Genomic DNA, 18,848 nt, shown 5'->3' on the forward strand with positions numbered 1-18,848 from the left:
GTTGAAAAGAGCCTGGCCGCATGCACTTCACTCCCACACTTCAGATACTTATAAGCGTTGGTAAGATTCCCCGTCAGTCTTCTGTTCTCCAGGCTGAACTATCCCAGGTCTCTCAGCCTTTCCATGTAAGGGAGATGTTTCAGGCCCCTATTCATCTTTGTGGCCCCCTGCTGGACTCTCTCTAGAAGATCCCTGTCCTTCTTGAGCTAAAAAGCCCACAACTGGATACCGTGCTCCAGATGCAGCTTCTCCAAGGCAGAGTAGAGGAAGAGGAGAACCTCCCTGGACCTTCTGGCCACACTCTTTTTGATGTGCCCTAGGATACCATTAATCTTCTTGGCCACAAGAACACACTTCTGGCTCATGGTCAGCCTCTTGTCCACTGGGACACCTAAGTCCTTCTCTGCAGAACTCCTTTCCAGAAGCACTTAGTCCTTAACCTGCATGGAGTTATTTCTCCCAAGGTGTAGGACTCTGCACTTAGCCTCAGGAGGCCCATTTCTGCATATCCATGCCTCACTGAATTTGCCTCAGTCCTATAAACTGCTTACCAGTGCCCAATTTCTTTAGTATTTTCACATTTGCACTTCATTTAAAATGCCTGAAAATAGATCTCATTGTGAAGGAAAATTGAATTATTGTACAAAATTCTTTAATTTTTGAATTAGTATCACTGCTTTTTTTTTTTTTTTTTTTTTTTTCTTCCCCCCTTTGAATTTTTTCATGAAACTTCAAAAATATAGGTCTGCTTCTATCACATTACTTTGAACCTTTTATATTTGAAATTCCTGTGCGGAAAATAAAGGATTTTTTTTTTTTTTTCACAGTGAGGAAAACAGCAAAATGTTTTCAACTATGAAAATCTTCCCTCCAACTCTTGTTAGACTACTCTAATTTCAGCAGGAATTGTAGCTGCAGAAAAATGCTGTCATATGGTTTATTTGAATACTGAAAAGATCAAGTAGGTAATTGTGTACAAGGAAATATGGGGAGATTTTCCTTTATTCCTATAGGTTTTATTAACTCAAGTAAAAGTTCTTAATGAAACAGTTTTCAGACTAAAGAATGAAAAGCATGGAAGAAAGACTGTATCAAATTTGTAGGAAAGAATATAACAGTATTTTACCTTCCCTCTTACAGTGCTCAAATGAGACTAATTTCAGCAAGTACTAACAGTACAGCAGTTAATAGTGTTTACTCTGCAGGAAGTTGCATATGATGAGATACTCTTGGTTTAATTCTGTGTTGCTAAGGAGCTATTAAACAAGTGAATACTGAAAAATCAGTTAGCTTCTATTTACTAAATATTTTCTTTGTGATTTCTTCATTTTACAAATATGTTAGTTTCTTTTTTACATAAAGCCATTAAATGATTTGAAGAAACTGCAGCACTTGAAATTAGACATTTATAATTGTCAGCAGGGTGTGATCATAGTGTATGTCCTTTTTCCTTTATTTTTTTTCTCCAGGTGTATAGAAAGTTCAAAAATCTGACAAATGCTATACTGCTTCACAAGTGATAATAATGTGTGCACAGAGCATATGGATGGGAGATATGGTAATGATGATCCCTCTCCCTGTTCGTATTAATGTATTGAATGAAAGATTTTAATATTTCTGAAAAAAAATTAATAATTCTATTATTGGCTTTTGTACAGCTCCATCTCTGACTTTTTACAATGTAATAGGTGTTTATGAGAATGGAATATGTTTTTGTGGAATACCTGGAATATTCCAGGTGCAATATATGGAATATTTTGTGGAATTATGTTGAAGGATATGAGATGGAACTTCTCTAGGCAACCTGTTCCCACACCTTACCAGTAAAGAATTTCCTACTCATATCTAACTTAAATCTCTTCTTTTAGTATAAACTGTTCCTCCTTGTCTTGTCACTATTAGACCATGTAAAAAGTTGATCTCCTTCCTGTTAGAAGCTCCCTGTATGTACTGAAAATCTACAATAAGATCTCCCTAGAGCTATCTCTTCTCCAGGCTGAACGTGCCCAGCTCCTTCAGCCTGTGTTCATAGGCAAGACACTCCAATCCTCTGATCATCTCCATGGCTCTCCTTTGAACCCACTCCAGCAGTTCCACATCTTTATTGTTCAAGCCGGGAGCTTCAGCACACAGTACTTCACAGTACCTAATGAAGGCAGTCTGTACTTCTGTCTGGGATTATGCTGACTAAAGTGCAGCACCTTGTACTAGATCTTGTTGATTCTCACTAGGTTCACGTGAGGCAAACTTTTCAAGTTAGTGTAGGTCCTTCTGGATGGCATCCCTTCCTTCTGTTTTATCAACTGCAGCAGTGAACCTGTTGTCTGCAAACCTGCTGAGGATACACTCAATGCCACTATCTAGGTCATTGATGAAGATGTTGAAGAGCACTGGTCCCAAGACAGACTCCTGGGGGACACCACTTGTGACTGGCCTCCATTTAAATATAAAGCTGTTGACCACAACCCTCTGGCTGTAACCATCCAATCACTGGACTGACTTTGGCTTACTTTGGGAATTGTGTTCTCTTCAGTCAGTTCCACATGTTGCATGATATGAGAGGGTTATGCATGCCGTATCAAAGCCTCTTAAAAAGCACTGTTTGTATCGTGACTCATTAACAAGCCGAGGCTTTCATACTTACTTTTTCTAGTATTTCTATGTAACTTTCAGTCACAGTAGGCCTCATTTCCCAGTAATAGTGATAAATGATGTGTCTTAACATATGATAGAGCAGTGCTAACACGAGGAGCACTAGTAACAGAGGTAAAGGAACAGAGAAAGCCAGTAGTGGAAGGATAATGCTTCTGCAAAAGGCTACTTCTCTATCTCTAGTTATGACATCCCCCTTCTGTAAGAGCAAAAGTTGTAGGGGCTTTACATACTAGTTTGTTGGCAGTAGTGAAAAGTCTTGTAATTAAAAAAATATATCTTAGTGCTTTATTACTTCATTTTGTTTAAAAGCATTCTTTGTTTTTAGAAAGCATTCTTTGCCTCCTACTTTGTTAGTTTAGGAATGCATTCGTTCCAACTTAACTTCCTCATAGTTTTATTTACACTATTATGATCAGTTCTGAAGATATAAGGGAGCAGACAGATGTTTAAGCTGTTAACTGAGATGCATTTATTAAAATAGGCCTTGCCAGGCTTACTGCTGAATTACATGTTTTGATATGCTGAATGGATTGGTATTTATAAGAAGAATGTTTGATAAAATGATCGTTTTGGACTTCAAAAAGTTGCGTACGTGCTGGCAGCAGTATGTTCTGGCTTCTGTAGTGTGTCTTGTATAAACAAGAATTGTTATTACATGTTTTTTACTGAATTCTGTTATACTTAAGAATAAGCAACTAGTAATAGTAACTGATAACTTTATGATTATTACCTTTTCTATCAATCACTCCTGGATTTCGTACACTTTTGCATGAAGAGAAGAGAGCAAATAGAACTGCTGTTCTGAAAATACCAGTTGTTGAGTTAGTTGCATGTGAACTCGCCAGAATCCTACATTAGTTGTGCAGTTCTACAGTGCTTATTCTCACTATAGGAGGAGAAGGTGCTGAGAGTTATTGCTGTACATGGAAGGTGGTCCTGTAGCTTGTATTTCATGCTTCCTTCACAAATACACATTTTATTAACTCTACTGAAAGAAAGAAGGTGGATTCTCAGGCTCAGCGAGGAGTGGAATTTGGCTGTTGGCTGATGAATGCAATTAATCTATACTACAGCTATAGTAGAAAGGAAACAAATACAAGACAAGTCATTGCATTTAATTTGCACCCATGTTTCCCTGTCCATTTACAGGAGAATCTGCTGGAAGGTCAGATGACTGATTTTCTACCTTATTTTGACAATGTCACAACCTTGTTACTTTTCCCTAAAACTAAAATACTTAGATTAATTTAATTCTGTGTCATCAGTCCTCAAATAATCCACAGAACAATATAGACCTTGTTCTGTATTGTTTCAGTTGACTTTTCTATAAAGAGAGGAATTCTGTTGACCTTAATCATATTACCTTACTGGAGTTAGTAAATAGGGAAATGAAAGGAAGATTTGACAGCGTTTGGTTACAGTCTTTAATTATGATTCATTTTGGTTCACTACTACATTTGAGATCAAACAAGGAAATCTGTATTGTCTGGAGATTCTATCCTACGAATACCATCTTTGAAAGATGCAGAGTTGTTTGAAATAAACTATACATGAGACATCAGCTGTGTGTATTGCACAGAGGGAGCAGTCAGCTGTTGGAACATCAGCATGCTGAGATCACTATATAATGCTGCCTTTTGAGAGGGATCTTGAAGGAAAAATCATAACATTTCTGAATTCAGGGTTAAGGCTAATTTAGTGAGAACAAAATTTGGGTTTGGTGTTGTGATATTAATGTGTTGCCTTTGCTGCCTTCAGCTGATTGTCATTATTGATAGTTTATTGCTGCTTGTTACTTTGTGTAAAGTTGTGCAAAGTGTGTAAAGTTGATATTCTACGCCAGTCTGATGCCCATTCAGCACAGGACAAAGGTCTCTTAATGATGAATTTGCACAAGTATGCTGTTGAGATGTCTTTTCTAATTAAGAAAAGCTGATCTCAGAAGTAAAGAAAGGAATCCATATCCTTATGCCAAGAAGTTTTTGCATAATGGCGATGCTGATAAACCCAACTCTGGGTATTAATCTCAGAAAGCGTTTTACAGAAATGTTGTATTGTTTGTGTAGGGGGAAAAAAAAATAAGTATGAAGTTGCCTGTGGTACGTGTGACTATAATCTTCTTAGCTAAACGAGTTCACTCTGAGAAGGACAGTTCGTCAGGGAGATTTTTTGACATGCCTTTTCTTTATTTGAGTTGATAGAGGTGCTTGTACTGATGTAATTGCAGTACAGAGCTCAGTGAAATTTTTTCTGTGAGAAAAGGAAAAAGAAGAACAGCTTAAAAAGTCTAAACAAAAATAGCATATAAGGATGCTGTTTGATGCAACTTGTATTTTTTTATACACATTCGAGCTAAGTTGTTTTATCTAAGACTTACTCTTCCTAAATTGAAGACTCTTCTGCTTGCAGAATGAACAAGATTTGTTGTGTTTGGAATTCAGTTTTCCTTTCTCTCCTTCACTGGGAGAGAAACAAAAGACAACTTAGCCACTTGTTAAATAAAATATTTCTCACCTAAGTTTGTCAGAAAGATTGTGTGTGCTTGTCTGTTCTAACTGTTCAGTCTAACTTAACTATTTTAAGTAATTATATTCCTCCTGACATGGCATGAGAGGATCTGGAGTAACTTGCAATGAAAGCCAGTCCACTTTTATTTATGTATGGCTGTTGGGAGAGGGAGTAGAAAATTAGGGCTGCTGCTACATAAATTTCTGAAGGAAGGAAGCAATATGGTAATCATTTTTTTCCTAATGTTAAATGTAATATGCCTAAAATGTACAAGTTTCTTAGTTTAGACTTGAGCAAAAAGGAAGATCCTTTTGGATCTGATCACTGAAGGGGTGAAATCTTGCATGCTTAACTGTAAAAATAAGCACAGTTTCACTACATAAGATGTTTGGATGGGACTATTTTGGTATTGTAGGTATCGATATGTTTTAATGCTTTACTAGATAAGAGCAAGAACGTTCAGAGTGTTGAACCTTTTAATTGCTCTTTTGTCTAGCTCAGGTACTATAAAAGTCATCAGCAAAGCTTAAGAAGGATTCTCTCACAGAAGTGCTTTAAAAGTATAAGTTTTGCTGTGGAAATGAGATCACAACTCAGGTAATGTTGAGCTGCCACCTTTAGAAAAGTGCCTGGGAGAGTGTCTTTCAAAGTATCCATTGCAATATAGAGGATAACTTTCTAGTACTGGTCCTGTATGGATTTTATGTTAGTACTCTGCTCTTATTCCAACCATTAAAGGCCTAGTGAAGTACCACATCCACTAAAAATTTTAAACGTCTTTGTTTATAGAATGGCCTCATGTAATACTTACCTGGATTGTGCACTGTGTGGCAGTTGTCTCTGTAAAACTAAAATAAACTAGCATTACACCACCTGTGTAATGAGTGGGTTACAGGAAGCCCTTGTATATATCACAGGTGGTTCTTAAAAGTGCTTCATTGTGACACAAATGAATGTTTTCTTGGCATTTGCAGGTATAATCTCTCTTTGAGAAGATCTGTCAGCATCTTTTTGTCAAATGCCCTGCCTTTTTATGAAGACGTGTGTTACAGAATATGTTTATAAATGTGTTTTTATGCATCTGCATAAGATGTGTACAAAAGGACTCCTGTGGCAGCATGTCATCAATTTGGTAGAACTGTAATGTCTTCAGCCTAGCATTGCTATTTTAGAAAAGCAGCTTTCCCTGCTTGACTTCAATCAGTATACCTTCTGTTGCCAGTCCAGAAAATTGTTTGCTGAAAATCCTGTTGAAGCATGTGAGGCCAAATCACAGCACCATAATTTTAAAAAGAAACCTGGATGTGTTTTGTGTGCTGATGGAGGATCTGATTCAATGCTTTTTCTCTTCTCACCTTCTGACCCACTATTACTGTCAACCTACTCCTGCAGGCTTTTCTATAAAAGTGTCAAACTATTCCTTTGAAAATCAACTTCAAAGAAAACATTTTTAGTAATGCAGACGTACAGAAGTTTTCTTTGCTTGTAAGAAAAATGAATAGTGATTTTTAGATCTTAAAAATATTTTTTTCTTATTTGTGTTGGTGCTTTAAAAAAAAAAAATCCGGTATTGAGATGGACTCTTCATTCATGAGAGCTTTTTTTATGGACTTTGTTAGGAAGAGTTTCTGTGTGTATGTAGTTTCCATTTCAGGAAGTTTTAATGATTATGTTTTGTGTATATACATTTAATGTGCATTAATGTCCCTTGAAAGAAGAACTTCTTTCTAGATTTCAGATAGAATCTGCGGTCTTGATTTCATAGACACAAACCTGTAATCAAATTAATGATCTGTTGCACGAGAAGAAAGGAAATAAGAAAATAATTGAAATTATAGAGAATACTGAAATTGTTTTAAACATTTGGTTTTATGGCTGTGGCTATGTATATATATGCTCTTACATAATAATGTTTTAATGTAAATTTACTATTTGAAAGATGCATTTATTACAGACTTGTTAAAATAATTCCTTTGCAAATTTATGTGTAGAAAATTAGAATTCTGTTCAACATGGTTGAACTCATCCAGAAGCTGGGAATTTTACTTTCATGCTATCTGCACTTGTTATTACTAGACTGTAAGATATTTATAGACAGAAATACTAAAAAAAAATAAAATAAAATAAAAGCCTTTGATAGATGCAATTTAGAGATAAATTAAGAAACTAATATGCAGTCTACTTATGTTCAGCTTCATGTATCATCTTGTTCAAAAGCCTGAGGCATTAGCTAGCTTTCAGCATGAAATTTAGTGCTAGAGCATGCATACTTGAGTTATTGTATATCATACATACTAAATATATGATTTTTATAGACACATAAATCACAATGTCAGGGTTCATGTATTTTTTCAATGTAAAGTTGATTTTAATCTCAACAAAGTGGATAAATTTGTCTTAATAAGAGTCTGATCCTTAGCAAAGGTTATGCTTGCTGATTCATTAAAGGAAGATGCATTTTCTCAGAATTTCAGGTTAATTTAGAGAATAATTGCTGACAATCCTGCCTTGTGGAAGGCAGAGCAAAGAGATACAGTCAACATCATGTGAGGACTGGGCTGGTCCTTGTTGGCTACAGTAAATAAAAAATGTTGAGGGGAAGTAGCAGAATGCTGCATGGCTCTCGTTCACATGGTTTATCTCAGTTTGAGGCATCTTCACTTTCATCTTCCCACACCAAAATCAAATAACAGAATTACTTTTCCTATGCATCTTCTTGAGAGGAGCCCAAGACCAATGCTGTATACCCAATCAGTCCTAAATTATGTCAAGGAATGCTAGTTGTCTTGAGTCAACAGCTGCCAGGAGACATCTTAACACATTACAATGACTGAAAGGGCAACCACAAGCCAGTGCTGAAGCTGCTGTCCTCTAATATAATTAGAAGCTCTGCTGAAATGAGCTGTAGAAGCCAAGTTTGTTGCAGCCTTCAGACTGTACTAGTATATTGTTACTTAGGATGAGCTTTGCGAGTCTTTCCCTTGCTTCCACTCTGTCTTGCATCTCCTGTAAAGATTCTCGAACTTACTTTATTCACAGTAAGTGAAAGTAGACCTTGGGTCCCCTTGGCCTAAGCAATCAAAAATAAAGACACGCTCTTCAAGAAGTTATTTCTTAGTAAACATTTGGTAATTCCTTGCTTGTTCAATTGTAATTCTCTTGAATTACAAGGCACAGTTTTGAAGCTGCTGTACGTTGCTCCTGTATTATTAATGGTGGCATTCTGTAATTTCTAACCTTTTCAGTAGCTTGTTTTTCTTTAAAATGGTTCTCAGAACACAGAATAGTCTCAATCTACAGGAGGTTCATTAAGTATTACATTTATCTGTTTGTAAGAGGGTGCTTTGTGAGTTAACTATTAGGAGTTTGCAGTGGCTATTTAGTATGCAGTGGAACCAGGTTGTAAAGCAGGTGGACTGTGTGATTTGATAACAGGTTTCCTCAACTGTTGCAGGGTGTATTGGGACGTGTAAGGATTTTACTCTGCTTTGCTATATTACTTACAGAAGTGTTTCAGGTAACAGAACTACTGGAAGGAGCCAAGTGCTATTATACAGAGTGCAATTTAGTTTCTGAATCCTTCTGTGGTTGGCCATTCGTAATTTGGGACTTTCCAAAACTACAAGGGAAACGTTATAAAAACATACTGCAGCCAGTATCACACAGTGTAGTGACTATCAATGGAAAAACTTGCAGTTTAAAATATTGTTACTTTAGCAAAAGCGGTTGCACGTATCACAAACAATGAACAGTTACTAAAGGATCAACATTCAGATTTGTTTTTCAGTTAAAAATTTATTTATAATTTTCATTATGGGAAAAGTCCTGGAGTCAAGGATCTGTTTGTAAAAAAGCTGCAGAGAAAAGACCTCAAACCAACGCATAACTCTCTTGCTCAAAAATATGAGGAACAATAAATGCCTGAATAGTAAGCACAAACAGGGGTTTATCCCATTTATTTAGTCAAGCTGGTAAAGAATAACACTCCAATTAAACTATTTCTGTTTTACAAAACAGAGGTTAATGTTTTTCTCTAAATGATGGAAAAGTCTTGCTCGTCATCTTCGTGTACGTTGATATTTTCTGTTTCTCATTGGCTGCTAGCCACTCCATAATTGGTTGGTAAATCAAGACACTTTTATGAGTATTTCCCTTCTTTTTATTAAAATAGCTATCTTATATAATACACAACTGATGGAAAATAAATGCTAAAAATCAAATTTACAAAATATTTGTTCAAAGCTACTGTCTTTTCACAGCACGCCATACCATGGGAAGAATGTACACATCGTGTTAGTGATTGTTAACTTGACTAAAGCCTCTCAGTGTGTTTAAACTCTTTTTGTGTAGTATTTCTTTAGTGCCTCAGCTTCCCTTGCATTAAAACCGTGAAATCTCTTAAATGTTTCAGTGCAAATTTTCTGTTTTCTTTTAATGTTTGATTTCAGTGTGTGAGAAATCATTTAGATTCTGTGGAATATTCTGCTTCCAGGAGACTGTTTTCTTCAGCAATGTTTTTGAACACAAGGGTTTTTTATCCATAAAACATATGACTGTAGTTGTCCCAGTAAAAATGTTGCTGAAATAGTTCATGGCATTCTTTCAGTGAAGAAAAATAAATTGTCTGCTTCATAAACAGTGGGACACTGCACTAAAGAGGTCACTCCATTTATAGTTACTTAGTTTATGATAATATAATACTTCTTATTTTTGACTTGCTTACAAGCAGTTTGTTTTACTTTTCAGTAGGTACTTTCTACAAAAGCATAGTAGCAGAAAAAGGCATTAAAAATAGATACATGAACTCCCAACACTTATCAGTCTGCTATTGTTACGTGTGAAGCAAATATGATGCATTTCAGTTGCCTCTTTTCTAGGTCATGTGGGGGAAGAAACCAATAGCTGCTTGTGAAAGAGGATTGAAGGGAGAGCAGCATGTTGGATCATCCTTAAACAATAACCTAGTTCTCATCATGCAGTTAATCAAATATTTCAGTCTTTTCCTGAATACTCCAGTGAAAGTTGTTGGGATTTGTGTACTAAGCACTGAATAAAGATAATAATTATTATTATTATTTAACAGTATTTGATTATAAAATTACTTGCAGGAAGAAATGAAAGGCCCTTAGAGGAAAGTGCTAAGGCTAGAGTTGATATTTTGTAGTGGTTTATAAGATTAAAAAAAAAAAAAAAAAAAAAAAAAAAGGAAGCCCATACTTATTTTTGAAAAATGGAAGAAAATGGAAGAAAATATACTTGCCTTGCTTTGTTTGAAATCACGCACCACCTGTTCTGTTTTGGATGAAGAATATGCTGTGACTTGAAAATATCATAAGACAAAAAGTTGATCATAGGGAAGAAGATACAAAAGATTCTTAAATTTTCCTTCATCCCAAGTTTAGACTTCATGCATTAACCTAATTGGTAGCTATCTTCAGTATGCTGTTACTGCCTTGCAGTGAGTGTGAGGCTACATCTTCAAGTCCTTAAACAAAGCAATTATTGTAATTGCAAGACGTCTCTTTTTTCTTTCTGAAAGACCATAATTCAGCTGTTTGTATGTTTATTGGAAAACGTAACATTTCATATAAAATGAAGAATAGGATTAGCATTGTTCATTTAGAAGTATTCTGTCCTGCACTGTTAAAAAAAAATGGAGTTGTGTGGCAGTCTGCAGACTTCTAAAGACTTCCCTGACTGGTCTCATTTAAAACACAAACACCAAACACCATTAAACTGTCTTCTGGCTTTAATAGTCAGTTCAGTTCTGCAGTCTGCTACTTACAGTTCCCTAGAGTTCTAAAAAGATATTTCATAGTCCTTTCCTGAAACACTTGCTTTATTTTACTATGCTAAAAAAAAAGTATCATAAAAGATAGCTTCATACTTAATGTGTAATAGGGTGCGCATCCTTTACACACACAGTAGAAAATTAATGGTTTGTTCTTTGACCCATCACTAAAATCTCGGAAGCCCTGCATACAAGGGAACATGGAAACAGAGAATAGTGAATGCCATTAATAGTGTCTGTGTGCTGTTTCCAATTTTCAAGCCTACTAGCTTTCTGCTTTTTACTTTAACCCTCCTTGGCTGCAAGGTTTGAGATGATATAAATATACTCAATAACTTATTCTTTACAGTTCCTTAAAACATTTTATTGCTACTAAAGTCACTTCAGAATTGCAATAGGATACTCTGGGGTGTGTCATTATGGGAAACTGCCACCACTTGGGTGGTTGTGCTACTTTACTTTTTGTCATAAGTCAGTGCTCTCCAAGCAGTGCAATTGAGTATGACATGCTCTTGTATTTAGCTGCAGAAATTTACCATGAAATGCATCAATCACAAGCACAGATTGTAATGTCTTGAAGTAATCCTACAGCATTTCTCACATTATTTTTGTTATTTGAGTATTGTGTTGGTATCTTTGCCACAGATTAATTTGTATGCATGGCACTGAATTTTTTCAAACCTTTGATTCAATCTGAAGTAAAAGGAGAGTGCTAAGTAAAGCTGAACACAACAGTACTCATCGTTGGAGTATACCATATCAGATTCATATTTATTTTCCTTGCTGAATTCATAGGTTTCTGAGGAAGTTTTATAGGCATGCCTGAATGACTTGGAACTTCCCATTGCAGTAAGAATTATAGTAGCTGAAATGAATCATCTGACTTTCCCAACTTTTATCTCAGTATTTTTTCATAACTCCGGAGTAGCTGGAAATCTTCACTTATTGCTCTTATTTGGAACAAAATTCAATTTTGAAATTTCAGTGGTCTCTTATAAAAAGTGTCCTCAGCCCAGTTCAAGTCATATGGTTGATTTTTGCATTTAATTTCCTTTAACTTTATAATTTTTATTCCAGTGATAAAGAAGAGTATGAGAACCACTTTTATGACAGTGTTTTGAAAGCCAACAAACGAAGACCATTTGATGACTGTCTTTAGTGGACTGAGAATAAGATAGCAAGTGACTAAAAATAGAAAACATACACTATGTTGTTGATGCAAATTTGTACAAATTCAACTGTCCAAATAAATCACAGGATGGGGAGGTTGGTGGCCCTGTATATTGCAGGGGGATTGGAGATTCATGATCCTTGAGGTCCCTTCCAACCCTGGCCATTCTGTGATTCTGTGATGTTTAACATTATTATGTGTGGATTTTTTTTCTTACTCCTACTACAGGGATAGGCAAAGACCATTCTAGAAAATACTTGGTATTTCAAGTGAAATCCATCTGTGTTGGACCTTAATTTATCCATATTAAGTAGCAGATCTAGCCCTTAAAAAAGCTAGGATACTGCTCCTTGTGGCAGCATCTATTTGTTCATGAAAAGTGGTTTCTGTTTCAGGAACCGTAAGCGAATGATGAAAGCTGAATTGTTTAAAAATAAATGAACCAATTGTGTTACTGTCTTGCGGGAACCTATTCTGAATTCTCAAGTGTTTATATTATCATCTCAATGGCTGGAAACTACTGTGTTTTGCTTTGGAAAGACTAGTGGAAAAAATTATTCAGCAACTGAGATGGCTTGTTATCCTATTCTAGTGGCTGGACACTTCAGCTACTGCTCGTTTTCGCTCAGTCTTGATGAAGTGCAAAGTACCTTCTTGCTGTCTTCCCTTCTGCCTCAGTAAGGTCAAAATCCAGCTTCTCAACCAGTTCTCTTCAGAGAGTTTCAGAATATCATAAAGAAATTCCACTTTTATATTCTAATTATTTTTTTTCTTCCCAGAGAGATGCAAGGGTCATCTCTCTGGGGGGAGCTGAAAACAACCTCATGTCTATCCAAGAAATAATACTGAAGTGGGAGAATATACTAGAAGTTAATGCAGCAGGAGCAGTAAGTATCATTGCCACAATTTCTGAATTTCAGATTTAAGAACAGTTGGCCAATTTTGTCATACAAGCTTACCTAAGTATATATCTACAGGAAGGTAAGGGGAAGAGTATTCTGGGGTCACTACCTTCGCTGAAATGGACTTAAAGATATTTCTTAGCTATCAAAGTAATTCACACCAGTACAAGTTGCTCTCAGACCAGCCAGGCAAGTCTGCTGGAGAAAGGAGCCTCTGTCCACAAATATTTCAGTAGATCTGCAGGATGTGGTGAACTCCAATAATAGACTTGATTGCCACAAGCCACAGCTGCCTCTATTCTAAGCCAAAGTGCCTGTAGTCTGCAGTAGACCTAGGAATTCACTAGTACTAGGATTAGAGGATTAGTGTTCTTTTCTCCTTTGAGTTAGAACATCCCATTATCTCCTATCACTTCCACTGTTTAGAAAAATAAAAACAATAAAAAAAAAACCCTAATAAATAAGGTAAAATTTTATTTTCTGCACTATCATAAGTGTGAAGAAACCTGGTAAGTAGGTTTATTTCTTTTCCTATTAAGCTGCTCTGTTGCTCAAATCTGAACGCTGGATTCTGTCCAGATTTTCAATTCCTATTAGTTATTATCTATGTTCTTGAGCAGGTCTTAGGAGAAAATCTGCACCTGTTTGTCAGCTTGTCTGGTTGCAGGACCTCGAGTATATTTTTCTCATTACATAGTCATTATGTAGTTTTCATGAGGTACATTCAGAAGGAATAAGTTTTTAAACATATCTTTAATGTTGACTGAAGATTGCTTGCAAATCTTCAGTGTTCATTTCATGGGGTTGCTTTTCTTTGGCGTGTCCTAATCCAGTGTGATTTTCTGACTGGAGAAGTCCTGCATACTTGCCGAAAGAAGGGTCTCAATGAATCACCCTAATTTGCATTTCCAGAGCAGGACTGGTTAGAGTATTCATGGTTAAGATTTGGCAGCTCATTTGTGAAAACCTGCAGTATTGGACACTGCTTCAGCATTCTTTGAGTCTCATGTTCCAGCATATTGCAGTGTTTGACTCATCATTGCCACTATAGCTATTTTCTGTGTTTGTAATATGAATGTTCTCTACTTTAGGCCCACTATTTCTTGTCCTAGTAGATGTAGACAGTAGACTAGACTTTTTTCTTGAAGCTCTTTAAAGGTCATTGTGTTCCCTAGCAAAATTTTGCATTGGATCAACGATGTTGCTGTTGCGCTCATGCTTTTTGTCACATATCATGGTTTTAGATCTCACTTTTCTTTCCAGCCAGCACAGATATTTTTCAATATATTGGTTTATTAAGAATTCTTATCTGTTACTCTAGAGAGTACTTGGTTATCTTATTTTAGATAGTTGAGAAATTTTACTAATCACGGATAATTTATATATGGATTTATTATATGCATTTAAAAGAATACATTTAAATGAGCAGTCTGGCATCTGAAAAAGAAATTTATTTAAGATATCTGTGTCATGAGAGGTCATTGAATATTCAGAATTATTCTAGCAGTAGACAAGAATCCATAATTTTTTTTTTCTAGAACCATTTCTGTTAATTACATGCTGTGATAAATTTTCTGACAACTCTTTCTAGTGTTATTATCAGTAAAGGTTCATATTACAGTAGAAAGAACTTGACCTTGAACAAACAGGAGTTGGTAGAGTGACATGGAAGTTTCTTAGCCTCCCACAGTCATTAACACTGGAAGGGATTTCAGGATCTGTAGTCCAACCTCCTGCTCAAAGTTGAGTTCTCCAAACCCTGCGGGCTTCAGAAGGAGTGGCTGGAAAGCTGCCTGATGGAAAGGGACTTTGGTGTACTGATGGACAGTCAGCTGAATATGAGCCAGCAGTGTGCCCGGGTGACCAAGAAGTCCAGTGGCATCCTGGCTTGTATCAGGAATAGCCTGCTGAGCAGGACTAGGGAAGTAATCCTGCCCCTGTACTCAGCACTGAGGCCTCACCTCGAGTACTGTGTTCAGTTTTGGGCACCGCAGTACAGAAAGGACATTGAGGTTCTGGAGCAGGTCCAAAGAAGGGCAGCAAGGCTGGTGAAGGGCTTGGAGAATATGCCCTACAATGAGTGACTGAAGGAACTGGGGCTGTTCAGTCTGGGGAAGAGGAAGCTGAGGGGAGACATTATTGCTCTCTTCCAATGTCTGCGCTTACAGTGAGAGCGGGGTTGGTCTCTTCTCACTGGTGACAGGTGACAGGATGAGGGGAAATGGCCTCAAGTTGCGCAAGGGTAAGTTTAGGTTGGATATCAGGAAAAACTTCTTTACAGAAAGTGTTCTTAAGCACAGGAATAGGCTCCCCAGGGAGATGGTTGAGTCACCATCCTCAATGTGTTTAAAAACCGTTTGGATGTGGTGCTCAGGGACATGATGTAGCAGAGGGTTGTTAGAGTTAGGATAGTAGGGTTAGATTGCGGTTGGACTTGATGATCTTTGAGGTCTTTTCCAACCTGACCAATTCTATGGTTCTGTGATTCAGACCAGGTTGCTCAGGTCTTTATCCAGACAAGTCTTGAAGACTCCCAAGATGGAAAGTCCACTGTGCCTTTTGGCAAACTGCTCCATATGTTCACAATAAAGATTTTCTTTATATACAGTTAGAAATTTTTGTTTCATTCTTATGACTGTTTTTCTTTGTTTAATCCCCTATGAACATGAATCAGGAGAGTTGGTCAGTAATGCCCTTGTGGACATGGGCAGCTTGCTGTCAGTATTTTTAAGCCTTCTACTCTCCAGGCTGAAAAAGCCATTCTTTCAAATACTCTTCACATGGTGTAGCTTCAGCCCCTTAAGCTGCTTATTGTTTAATCAGTACCTAGAAGAATAATTGCTTTCCTCAGTCTTCTGGCTGTGCTCCTTTTGATATAGTTTGTAGTGCTGTTAGGCTTCGTCTCTGCCAGAGCACGCTGGATTACTTTTCAGCCTACTGTTCAGCAGGATCCTCAGGTTCTTTTCAGCAACGCTGCTGTATATGCAAACAGGCCACAGCCTGCATCTTTGCCAGGAATTAGTCTATTCCAGGCATAGATCTTTGCATTTGTCATCACTGAGTTTTTAAGGCTTCTTTTGGAAATAGCCTGTCTAGATCTGTCTTGGATGACAGCCTGCTTTTAAGAGCATCAACAAAATAGAGTTGTCCCAAATTCATTGTGGGTGCATTCCCTCTCCTTCTCCAGGTAGCTGATAGAGATCCTAAGTAGGATAGAACTTACGGCAGGCCCTTGAAGAACTCTGACTGTAATGATCATTCAAGCAAACCACAAACTAGTAGCAACAGTATTTTGCCTGATGATTCAACCTTGATTGCCTAATTCTCTAATTCTTCTGAAACTTCACAGAATTATTGATCAGGACAGAAATTATCTAAATGAATGCTTTGCTATCTGAAATAAGAAGGTTCACATTTCCTTCTGTAAAGGTTACTAGACCATGCATTATGATGCACACTAGGGGAATAAGTGTGGTTTCCTTAAAAGAGAAGTGCAAAATTTAATTATATTCACCTGTTGTGTAATGTAAGATTGATGTTGGTACCTTGATTGAGTTTGAGATGTATGTTGAAAGATGATAATTGTTGTAATATTGGATACTAAGAAAAAAGGGAAAACGCAATCAATACTTTGCTTTTCATGGTCATGCCATCCCAGCTGTGTTATTCTTTCCTTTTTCTCTTCCTTTCCCTTTTTTGTTCAACAGCCAGATTAAATTCGACAAAGAAATATGGGTACCAGAAATATTGTTGTATTCCTACTGCTATGCATCATGAGAATGAGTGAATAAATTAATGAGAATCTCAGAGTGGGAAATCAGGTGGTGGCAGTTCAATTCCTGAAGAACTGCAAGCTAAGACTGGCATTTGGCAACCGATAGCAAACCTGTACCTCTGAATCATGTTCTGCTATTTGCTTGTTTCTAGACACTTAACTGTGTGGCAGAATTAGGAGTATTGCAAAAAGTAAAGTGAAGGAACCAAGTCATGTGAAGTTTGCTGATTGAGTTACCTCATAAATCCTTTTTTCTTTTAAGTTCCATAACATTAATTGAAATTTAATAATCTGGAGCTAAACTTCTTTGCCCAAAGATTGCTCTCTTAACTCGCAGAAAAGGACATCTGCCTTTGCATGCTGAGTGTTACATTTTTCTTCTTTTTAGAAAACAACTTCAGAAAATGGCACAATAATACTAGGTCTAAATTTGCAGTACTGACTTGACCAAAGCACTAATATACTACTCTGAGACAGCCATCGCAGAGCTGTATGTGTTTAAATTTGCTTGGAGTAACTTTTCAAATCTATATAATTAAAGATTTCAGCCTGCACATAGACTGAAGCATCCTTTAATTTTTAAATGCTGTTCAGAATTAATCAGATATATATAAATGGTCTATAATTATATATATTAAAAAGAACATAATTCTCCATAGTAAGATAACTTTTTCATGGTGAAGTGCAATTCCATAGTATTGGCCAACTATGTTGCCAGTAATGTAAATGGAGAATAGATTTAATGAACTTTTGTACTGTAACATTAACAAGACATTCCAGGACTGTCCTGTTTCTTAGTTTCTGCCAGTATTTTCTTCAAAAATGTGGATGGGTTGCAGCCAGATTCACACTACTACATATTTTCTTTCCAGGATATTTTTGCACCTGGTTTAAAATGAGATATGACATATTCCTTTTCAACGGAAGAACTCTAAGGCCAATAATTATGTAGAAAAAAATCACTGAATTCTTCATATTGGGCAGTAAAGTTCCAATAAATCTATTTAAAAGGGTTGAGGCCTATGATTTTGTTTTCCTAATATTTACAAAATCTGCTAGCATGGAAGATTATAGTAACAACCCTTTCTTCAAGCTGATGAGAGAGATTCAGCATGCATATGGAGTACCCTGATGGGCCCAACGATCCTTTCCTTTGAGAATCTTTGTCATTCTAGTTGCAAAAGTGGCTCTGCTATTTGGAGAGCTAAACTGGCTTACTTTGCAGCCTAGTGTAGTTGCATTAATTCTGGGTTACCATAAAATGCAGCTTTGGTGGATTGGCTTGTGGCTCATGATCAAGTGATATGGACTGAAACTTCTCTAGCAGTGGTTGCTCAGGATTTGGGGCTCTTGGAGTTGACGTCATGAGGCTCTCTGACAGGTTTGTCTTCGGTACATGGCAAAGTTTTTTTTCCTTGTTTCAGTATGTAATAAGAGACAGATGACAAACTAAAGCTGGAGTGCTGGTATTTAGAAAAGAAAAAAAGAAAAAAATGCTGGGCCTGTTCATTTTAATTGAATGCAATTCAAAAGACTCTCAGTGCATGTGTGTTACTGGTCATTAGCAAGTTTTTTTACATTAGGTACTGCTAAGGCTGTGGTCTGATGCTTCTGTTTCCCCTTGCTATGAAGGAATCTCATTATATCCCCACAACTTTTTGAAGCATGGATTTTAATTAAAATTGTAATTGTATTTTCCCAGAATGCTTACTTTGTTAACTGAATATCTCATTTGAATCAAACTGAAACAGATTGCATACTTTATTTCAGTTGACAGCACTTAATCTAGATTAATTCGTACTGTTCAACCATTCACTGGTGGAAAATATGAGGTGATGTTGTAGGCATATCTGAGTTTGGCTGCAGTGTAAAAATCAAAGAACTAACATTTTCCAAGAATGCACAACTTCTGTGTAATTGAAAGGTCACATTTGTTCAAGTTTTGAAGTATGACATCATACATGATACATGACCTTTGGAAAGCACACAAAAATATTGTGGAAAGAATGAATATTTAAAGACTACTTCTATTAACTGTATTTCATG

The 18,848-nt window shown here is 36.6% G+C and overlaps 1 protein-coding gene across 2 annotated transcripts in view; it reads left to right on the plus strand.

Moving 5' to 3' along the window:
- The window catches only part of ATXN10 (ataxin 10), a 95,145-nt gene that overhangs the window by 56,902 nt on the left and 19,395 nt on the right, over window positions 1-18,848 (plus strand). The window lies entirely within an intron of this gene.

The sequence above is a fragment of the Lagopus muta genome, chromosome 1 (assembly GCF_023343835.1).
Source record: "Lagopus muta isolate bLagMut1 chromosome 1, bLagMut1 primary, whole genome shotgun sequence".
NCBI lineage: Eukaryota > Metazoa > Chordata > Aves > Galliformes > Phasianidae > Lagopus > Lagopus muta.